At 34.4% G+C, this 11,051-nt stretch overlaps 1 pseudogene; it reads right to left on the bottom strand.

Annotated features, from left to right (window-relative positions):
• Positions 1 to 1,699: 1,699 nt before the first annotated feature.
• LOC111526286 lies at positions 1,700 to 1,752 on the bottom strand (annotated as a pseudogene).
• Positions 1,753 to 11,051: the final 9,299 nt, after the last annotated feature.

The following is an 11,051-nucleotide window of genomic DNA, read 5'->3' as shown; positions in this document are numbered from 1 at the left end:
TCTATTGCTGTGAAGAATGTCATTGGTATTTTGATAGAGATTGCATTGAATCTGTAGATAACTTTGGGTAGTTTAAGCATTTCAACAATATTAATTCTTCCAGTCATGAGCTGGGATATATTTCCATTTGTTTATGTTCTCTTCAATTTCTTTCTTCACTGTTTTATAGTTTTCCTTGTAAAGATTTTTTACTTCTTTGGTTAAATTTACTCATAGGCATCATTTTTGTAGCTATCGTATTATGATTGCTTTCCTAATTTCTTTTCTAGATTGTTCACTGTTGGTATATATAAGTGCTACTGAATTTTATATGCTCATTTTGCAGCCTGCAACTTTGCTGAAGTTGTCTATAAGTTATAATAGTATATTAGTGAAGTCTTTAGGTTTTTCTAAATGTATCATGTCATATGTGAAAAAAATAACGACTTATTTTCCAATTTGGATGCCCTTTATTTATTTCTGTTGCCTAAATGCTCTGGTTAGAACTTCTAGTACTGTACTGAATAAAAGTGATTAAAAATGAAGATGATTTTCTTGTTATGGATTTTGGAGGAAAGGCCTTAATTTTTCACTGTTTAGCATGATGTTGGCAGTGTGCTTGTCATATATGGTGTTTATTGTTTTGAGGTATGTTTCTTCCTCATTTTGTTGAGAATTTTTATCACAAAGGAATGTTGAATTTTGTCAAATACTTTTTCAGCACCTACTGAGATGATTATATGTTTTTTGTCCTTCATTCTGTTAATGTGATATACCACATTTATTGATTTGCCTATGTTGAAATATCCTTGCATCCCTGGGATGAATCCCACTTGATCATGATAAATGATCTTTTTATCGTGTTTTTGTATTCAGTTTGGTACTATTTTGTTAAAGATATTTACATCTATGTTTATCAGGGATATTAGCCTGTAGTTTTCTCTTTTTGTTGTGTCCTTGCATATTGTTGGCATCAGGGTAATTCTGGCCTCGTAGAATGAGTTTGGAAGAATTTCTTCCTTTTCAAATTTTGTAACAGTTTAAGTAGAATTGCATTAGTTATTCTTTCAATGCTTGACAGAATTTAGCAGTGAAGCCATCTGGTTTTACTTTGATGGGTATTACTGCTTTGATCTCATTACTTATTATTAGTCTGTTCGGGTTTTCTGTTTCTTCATAGTTCAATCTTGGTAGGTTCTTTGTGTCCACAAATTTATCCCATGCTAGGTTTTTCCATTTTGAGGTGTATATTTGTTCATAATAGTTTATAATTTTTTTTTTTTGCATTTCTGTTGTATCAGTTGTCATATCTTTTTTTTTTGTTATTTCTTATTAAATTTATTTGGACCTTTTTCTTGGTTATTGTAGGTAAGTTTACCAATATTGTTTATCTTTTCAGAAAAAATCTTTTGTTTCATTGATCTTCTGTGTTTTTCTTATTCCCCACTTTATTTCTTATCTGAAATTTGTTATGTCTTTGTTTTTACTAATTCTGGGGTGGATTTGTTCTTCTTGCTCTGCTGATTCTCTCAGGTGCATCACAACGTTTTTTATGTGAAATCTTTCTACTTTGTTGATGCAGTTGTTTATAGCTGTAAACCTTCCTCTTACTACTGATTTTACCATATGCCATATATTTTGGTACATTGTATTTCCATTTTCATTTGTTTTAAAGTATTTTTATTTTCAAAATTATTTATTCATTTATTTTTATATTGGAGGGTTTCTCACCAGAAAATTTGCTAGACAGATTCTAAAAGAGCTGTAACACTTAATAATATATTTTTACATTTCCACCTTAATTTCTTCATTGACCCATTAATTGTTCAGGAACTTGTTTAATTTCCATGTGTCTGTATAGTTTCAAGTTCTTCTTATATTTATTATCTAGTTTTATACCATTGCAATCATAAAAGATACTTCATATGATTTTGACCCTTTTGAATTTGTTGAACTTATTTTGTGACCTAACCTATAGTCTCTCCTTGAAAATGTTCCATGTGTTGGTGAAAAAAAAATGTGTATTCTGTAGCAGTTGGATACATTGTCTGTAAATGTCAATTAGGTCTATTTGGTAGAACTAGACTGTAGTTCATTTCCAATGCTTACTTGTTGACTTTTGTCTGGATGATCTGTCTATTACTGGAAGTGGGTGGTGACATTTTCTACTATTATTGTATTGTAATGTATTTCTCCCTTTAGATATATTAAAATTTCCTTTATATATTTGAGTCCTCCAGTGATGGGAGCATCTATATGTACAGTTTTTATATCCTCTTGCTGAACTGACTCTTTTGTCATTATATAGTGACCTTTCTCTCTTTCTTACAGGATGCTGCCTGTTGGGTGGAGACCTGTCCAAAGCTGTTGGCCAGAACATCTACAGGTAACTTTGTTTCTTCACAACCTGATGTGCAGGGTACAAACACAAGAATCTTGAGATAGAGATAGTCTATTGGAAGCCAAATTGTCTTTTAAAAATAATTCTTGGAAGTCATAAATCCTGTTTTTTTTGTGGAATTCTGTTGTCAATATTGCTAAAACACTTTGAAAGATACACTCGGGTTCAAAGGGAGAAAATAGATACCCCACCTCTTGAAGGACTGTCAGGGTAAGTACACGTAGGATAGAATATGTATCAGTGCAGTTGTTGTTGGACAATTCCATCTAAATACAAGGTATACAAAAGTCAACTATATTCCTATATATTAGGAATGAAGAGTTGGAAAATGAATGATTTGTAAAACATCATTTATAATAGCTTAAAAATAACATGACCTAGTTAGATTTAAATTAAAATTGCACGTGTAAGAGCTGTACATTAAAAACTATACAATATTGTTGAGATGAGTAAGATGCCTAAATACATGTGAAGCTATTTCACAGCATTGTATTGAAACTCTAAATGTTGCTAAAATCTTAGTTTTATCCAAATAGGTCAATTGACTCAAGGCAATTCCATTCAAAATGCTAGTAGGGTTTTGTTTGTTGTTATTTTGGGTTTTTGTTTGTTTGATTTTGTAGACAGAGAGTAGAAAATGACAAATAGAGTCTAAAATTTATATAGTAATGCAAAACTTCTATATCAGTAAAAATTGGTATGCAGAAATAAAAGTTGTCCACTACCAGAACTAGTGGAGGAAAACTCTGGCAAAGTCTGCAAAAGGAATGGCATTAACACTTTCTACATGTTTGCAGGTGACCTTTTTTTAAAATGATAGCAAACATTTGCTACATTCATAATCCTCTCTGTACATTTTTTTAAAAAAATACAAACACTTGTGATACAAATTTTTTGTGCAGATGTATGCTATGTAAATGAGAATGTCAACTTTTATTTCCAATTTGTCCATTTTCATTATTACAGATGGTGCTATATGCAAAATCATTTATATGATGCCTAATATGAAATGAATATTTTTATTTTAATTAACAATCAATTGTATATAGACAAATTAATCCCTTACTTTCTATAAAAATGGTAAAATCTCAGGACAAAATGTTATTTGCCAAGAATCATAAGCTAGGCTACCATGACTTTACAATTAGATATTGTTCTAGAAATGGCTTTTTCTGGCTTACTTAGATTCATATGAGAGACTTCATTGGCAGTTTTAGATGCTTGATGGAGACAGAAACTTAAATATTGAACTACAAAAATAACAAGGTGATGGATATAAATTTTTCTAAAATGCTTCTATTAAATGATGGATATATGATGAAGAATAATACATAAGTATCACTTCACAGTCTCAAAACTAGTAGACTAGAAATATGAATCTCCTGACACCATCTACCCATCTATCCACAACTAAATAAAAGTATTTTATTTGTATTTAAATTTATGAAACCATTTTGGGTTTCTGTGATCCTCTCCATTTGAGCTATATGATTCTAAGTTTTTTCTGCTCCCTTATCAGTTATTTCCTTTGATTAGAAACAAAATCAATTAGTCATTTTGGATGTCCTGATGTTAAAATAATACATATTTCTAATTTTTAGGAATCAAAAAAATCATAGCTTCTATCCTATATTTATTTAAACTGTTATGTAATAATTAGGCAGTCTCTGAAATAGCTCAGAAATATTTTTTACCGTTATAATTTGCTAACTCATTTAATATGCTTAAAATATTTAAAAGTATATTAATCTTTTAAATTTTGTGTATTATTTTATGACACTTTCAAAACTAACATTGTTTTTGGATATTAGCTTTTGAATTTCCTGATTTGTGGGTTTAATTTTAACTCTGATTGCTCATAATTATACATATTCCCATTGAATTCATGAAAGTATTTTATTAAATGCTTACTTACAATTGAAAAAATGAAACACACAAAATTGTCTTCTTTTAAGTTAGTACTTTCAAAAATCATTTCATTAGAGTATTATAAATGGCACTAGCAAATAGAGACTGCATGTAGGAATAATAATTTGCTTCCCCATGGATATTTTATGTTGTGATAGAATAGAATAAGAGCTTTACCAAATTTTTTTATTATACAGATCAAATTAGATACTATTCTAAATGTTGTGAAATTATTTTGTTTTAATATTGTGAAATTTACTATCATGTTCTATGAATAAAGATAATAGTAATTTCAAAGAAAATATTATTTGTTAATTTTACAAGAGGGTGAATGGTTGCTATTGGGGCAGCTCTGAACTGTCGTTGGTGACTATTAAGCATTTACAAAATATTGGTGACTGCAAAGGTTTTTATGTGGATAAACATACTAGTTACCAAACCTTACAAAACATGTATTAGAAATAACTTCAAATAAAGAGAACTTAGCTAATTTGTCCAGCGTTGAATAAAAGGAAATAGGAATATGACTTGAACTTTGCCTTGTTTGACTTGTCAAACTGAGCTCAAAACACTAAGCTGTACTCACTGGGGTTGCCAGGTTGAAAATGTGGTATACATATTACAAATACATATATTTTTTAAACTCATCTAATAAATATTTGCTAAAGGAAACTATGTATCATGCATTTATGAAAGATAAATGTTGTAGTTTTGTGCATGATGTTTGAAACTAGATTTATTGTTCTAGTGTGGTCTTGCAAATATTTGGATCTATTTACAGGAAGCTTGTAGTATTCTCTCTCTCATAGCCTTTTTTTCAGAAGCTAGTGGTGAGCGAGTACGGCTTTCCCTGCTTTTCATGTACATAGGAAACTGGACCTCAGTCATCATTGAAATGAGGGGTCCTCAATCAGTGAGCTGCAGACTAGTATTGGTCCGTGGCCAGTTAGGAACCAGGCTGCACAGCGGGAGGTGAGCGGCGTCCAGTGGTGGAGGGAGCATTAATGCCTGAGCTTCGCCTCTTGTCACATCAGCAGCAGCATCAGATTCTCATAGGAGCACAAGCTATTGGGGACTGCGATACAAGGGATCTAGGTTGCACACTCATTACTGGAGTCTAATGCCTGATGAACTGATGATGTGAGGTGGAACAGTTTCATCCCTAAACCACCTCCCTCACCGGAAACCCCACCCCTGCGGTGAAAAATTGTCTTCCACGAAACGGGCTCTTGGTGCCAAAAAGGTTGGGAACCACTGATCTAAAGTACTTTCTTCATTGTCCTTAGTTTTAATGTTGTACGTACCCCTGTTTGCTATTCTCTTACTTTTTAAAACAATTTCATTCTGTTCTTTCTCACAAATTGTTACATCATTGATGGCGAACCCCAGATCTCTTCTATCTTGTCATACCAAGCACTTAGAAAAGCACCTTTGCATACTAAGTACTCAAAATCGTTATTGAATGAACGTTTGTTACGTACAATATAGTAGTAGTTTAACAATTTTTTTGTGTGTGAATGCAAAAGTAATACAACTTCATTATCATAGAAAGTCATAATGGTTTGGTTCATCAATATTTGAACTATCCTATTACACACTTAGAAAATTTGTTACAAACTGAATCTAATTTGTTACTTAACCATTTCTCTGGAATAAACACATGGCTATATTTTTTGTGAAACAATTTGCGTTTTGTAAGTGGAAAGAATGAGACATGTTGTTTTCTAAAGTTAGTGGATTTAGATATCTTTGATGTTTAAGGGTCTGAAACATGGAGTTCATACTTCAGGTCCACTATCTCCAAGTTGCAACCTTAGCGTCTCTGAACCTGTTTTCTCATCTTTAATATGAGTATAAATGTATTTGCCTAATATGGGCATGCAAACAAGAAGAGGATATGACACCAAAGAAAATGTAATTGTTGGTGGTTATTTTAAGGTGGTCCGGAAGGATTGGAGCTATGTGATCTACTTAAACACCTCTATGTCCCTTTGCCCCATTTTGACAATAAAAGGACAAATGTAGCAATTCCAGCCAAATACAGACGCAGTGGCCTAGGGAAGAGGTGATAACGGAAGGAAACAGATATTTTAATGGATAGTGGAAGTGGGCAGTGCTGAGAATCAGTTGTGGCCCTGCACCAGCTGTGTTAGTGGGGCTGTAGTTTGTCCTACAGCTCTTCCTTATTTACGTTTTCTCCAGGAAGATTTGTGGAAGAGCTCTTTTCAGAAAGTATATAGACAACTGAATCCAAGCGGTGGCCTGGATGGACTGTGGTGGACTCCCAGATGTTCCTTTAATAAAAGTCTTCTTTCCACAGCTGCTGGGCATCCATCAGAGCTCAAATTCTTTCTCTGTCAAGCCTTATTTCCGTTCTTTCTCTTCCACAGGTGTTGACACAAGAGGTATTCCTTAGTACACATCCTATGCTCTAAGCTCCATCTGAATCTCTGCTTTCTGGGGAACCCAAACAGTGACACCTCCCCATTCTCTGTTATATGTCTGGCTGCAACTCTAGAGGACTTGCTTTGGGGAGTATTCTCTCACCTTTACCATCAGCTCATCACTATTATCTCACTGTTTCCATCAGCATCTGAACGTACATCTCCTGATCTAAAACAAACAAACAAACAGCAAAACAAATCTTCACCTCAAACCCATACAATCTTTGAGCTCAATCCCATTTTAGAATAAAAATCTTTATAGAACTGTTATTGCTTGTTATAGACTGAACTCTGTCCCACGCTGAACTTCCTACATTGAAGCCTAAACCTCTGCCCGATGTGACTATGTTTAGAGGTTATAATAGTGGGACTCTAATACAATAAAACCGATGTCCTTATAAGATGAGGAAGAGACAGAAGAATGTAATGTAATCCAGAAGCTTATACCTGGATAATATTATCTATCTATCTATCTATCTATCTATCTATCTATCTATCTATCTATAAAATAAATAACAAATATTTTATTGATGCTAAAAAGAGTACTTAATTCCAGAAAAAAAATTGTTTAGAAAATATCACATAGATACCAAAGGAAAGGCAACTTATCTCTTTTGGAAAATAAGGCTATTATATTTACTTTCCAGTGTCCTAGTAAACAAACATTCAAGGTTACAACTTACAATGTATTTTTACAGTAACAATATTTCCCATTAAGCACAATACAATACATCTTTTTAAGGATTTTTTGGATGGATTTTTCTCTGAGCTGTATTTAGCCTTGAACAACGCATCCTGATGAAAAAATCTCCTAGAAACTGATGCTAAAAAACAAGAGCTTATGAAATTCTATTTTATCTACAAATGGCAGTGAAAAAGAAAAAAAAAACTTATAACCAATGAAAAATTGTAACTCTTTTGCTACTAAAAAGTTATTTTATTGTATTAACACACTATCAGAACATATAAGCCTATTTCACATAGCAATCAATTCTAAAACAATTACACATCTTACAACACAGCTCCAGAAGAGATCATTGAGCTGTCCTGGATGAAAGCATTCTCTAAAAATAATAGAACTGCATTTTTGAAGGGAGGGGCATAAGAATTGTACTTCTGTATGGAAAAGTATTAAAAATAAGTATTTAGACTTTTGTTTTATATTTTAGAAAAGTAGAAACTATATACATGTAAGACTAGAATTTAGATGTAATATTTGCTATCCAGTGGTAATTTTCTTTTCTTTTTTTTTTCTTTTTCTTTCTTTCTTCCTTTTTTTTTTTTTTTTTTTTTTTTTTTTTTTTTTTTTTTTTTTTTTTTGTCTTTTTGAGACAGGCTCTCACTCTGTCACCTAAGCTGGAGTGCAGTGGCGTGATCATGGTTCACTGTAGCCTCGATCTTCCCGGCTCAAGCCATCCTCCTGCTCAGCCTCCTGAGTAGTTGGGACTACAGGAGTACATCACCATGCCTAGCTAATTTTTTTTATTTTTTGTAGAAACGATGCCTCACTATGCTGCTCATATTAGTCTTGAACTTCTGGGTGCAAGTGATCCTCTCGCCTCGACCTCCTAAAGTGCTGGAATTACAGGTGTGAGCCACTGCACCCAGCCTCCAGTGGTAATTCCTGTGTGCATTAGATTGTATAACTATTCGTTATTTCTTTTTGTATACATATTTTTTTCATTCTAAACGGAATGCTGCAATTTATCATGGAATCGAATTTTGTTTTCCTCCGCTTCCTCTCCACAGAGCTGGGAGCATGTGATCGTCATAGAGAAACTCCTTTACCAATGTGATTCCTGAGCAGTAGAGCAGTAACGGCTGAAAGATGCCTGGCAAAAGCCACTTACATGTCTCTGTTCTTTGTTGTTGTTGTTGTTGTTTCATTTTGTTTTTGAGATGGAGTCTCACTCTGTCGCCCAGGCTGGGGTGCAGTGGTGCTATCTTGGCTCACTATAACCTCTGCCTCCCAGGTTTAAGCCATTCTCCTGCCTCAGCCTCGTGAGTAGCTGGGATTACAGGTGTCCGCCACCACGCCTGGCTAATTCTTTTGTTTTTTTAGTAGAAACAGATTTCACCATCTTAGTCAGGCTGATCTTGAACTCCTGACCTTGTTATCCACCTGCCTTGGCCTCCCAAAGTGTTGTGATTACAGGCGTGAGCCACCGCGCCCAGCCCACATGTCTCTCTTCTGTAATTAATGTGGAAGAAGGTGTAAACAGTTACCCTGGGCATCTCTAGAGAAGCACAGAAATTCCCGAGGTTGAGGGTGTATATCCAGATAAGCTAGAAATTGAGAACAGAAATGTGTTCCATAGAACGAGAAGCTCTGATATATTCAGCACAGGATAAGAACTAAAACACAGAAGGGAACAGAAGAAATAGTTACAACCAGAGAAGGCCACTAGCATGGACATGAACAACACTCAGACCTGATGACCATCCCTAGGGTGACCAGATGCCTCTGCCCTTCTGGGATCACTTCGAGAGAGAATGGGAGGTGATGACTCTTAGGGTAACTGAATACCTATCCCAAAGAAACTCAAGTTTCAGTCAGATGGAACTAAGTTTCTATGAATGAGAAAATGTATGTTTGCCAACAGTGAATAGGGGCATTGTGCTTTTAATGTACATTTGAATAGATAGATTTACCTCACTGCACATCCAAGATGGCAGAACTGTAACTACATATTTTAACCACTAGATATACATTCATTAATATAATTTGTTTTTATTTCCAAATGTCAATATGTTATGAACATTATTCTACACTAAGTATATATCTACTAAATAATTTTTAATATTACAGAATTTTTATTGCATGAATTTACATGTGATGTTTGCCCAGTTTCTTTTGTTTCTTACTTTTTTGTTTTATGTAGATTTTGTTTTTGTTTTATAGAGGTATATAGATATTTAGACTTTACCAGATTTCCCATAAATGTTCTTTCTTTGTTTCAGAATCCAACCCAGAATATTATGTTTTATTTAGTCACTACATCTCTTTGGCCTCCTTCAGTCGGTCCTACTTTCTCTTTTAAAAGAATTTTCGTGGCCGGGCACAGTGGCTCAAGCCTGTAATCCCAGCACTTTGGGAGGCCAAGACGGGTGGATCACGAGGTCAGGAGATCGAGACCATCCTGGCTAACCCAGTGAAACTCCGTCTCTACTAAAAAATACAAAAAAACTAGCCGGGCGAGGTGGTGGGCGCCTGTAGTCCCAGCTACTCGGGAGGCTGAGGCAGGAGAATGGCGTAAACCCGGGAGGCGGAGCTTGCAGTGAGCTGAGGTCCGGCCACTGCACTCCAGCCTGGGCGGCAGAGCGAGACTCCGTCTCAAAAAAAAAAAAAAAAAAAAAAGAATTTTCGTGACTGAAACTTTTGAAGACTACTGGTCAGGTATTTTGTAGGATGCTCTTCAACTGGTGTTTGCCTGATGTTTCCTCATGATTAGATTGGGGTTAATATAGGTGTGAACGAAAAATACAAAAAGGTGAATCTGTAGTGACACAAAGTATATTAGTGATTGCCTGGGGATATTAAGGGAAGGAGTGATAAAAGGAAGCTCTGGATGGTGATAGAAATGCTGGCTATCTTAATTTTGGTGATGGCTTTTTATAGCATACCATACATACTAATAAAATTTGATAATTGATTGTACTTAAATTATACTTTATGAAAACTAAAAACGTACCATGTGCAAATTACTGAACTGCAAAATCTGTGTGATGAGATTAATAGCTACTTGTATGTAACAGATGAAGGGAGCCAAGAACTTAAAGGAAAATTGATATGTTTTTCAAATTGAGAAAAACAGTAGTGTTGGTGAGCTGTGGTGTAGTATCAAGCTAGCTAATGTATATATACTTGGGTTTCAAAAGGAGGGGAGAAAAAGCAGCAAACAATTCAGAGGAAAACAAAAAAAGGCTATTTCAGTTATTAAGCATTGTAATCAAAGATCTTTTTAGTGTGGTTAATGTTACATGAACTAATATATCCCCCTCCTGGAGTGCTTACTTCCGCCTCCATGATCTAACTTGTCTTTCAATTTGCACCTCCACAGTAACGACCCCTGATGATTTTCTGACCTCCACTCCTCCCACTGGCAGCAATGCCTAGGCATTCCTTTGCATCCCTTAATTTTACAGCTTTTTATCATAGCACCTTTAACAATATATGAAATGTTTTATTTACATGTTAATCTTTATCTGCCACTTCTAAAACCAATTGTGGCAAGGACCGTCTTATTTTAGTTGACATATCTAGTATTTAGTACTAGGATAGCACACTATTACTGTTTCATGATTATTCATTTAAAGAA

This window comes from Piliocolobus tephrosceles, chromosome 18 (assembly GCF_002776525.5).
Source record: "Piliocolobus tephrosceles isolate RC106 chromosome 18, ASM277652v3, whole genome shotgun sequence".
Taxonomy (NCBI): domain Eukaryota; kingdom Metazoa; phylum Chordata; class Mammalia; order Primates; family Cercopithecidae; genus Piliocolobus; species Piliocolobus tephrosceles.
The sequence above is the reverse complement of the archived record's forward strand: the minus strand, read 5'-3'. Positions and strand labels throughout refer to the sequence as shown.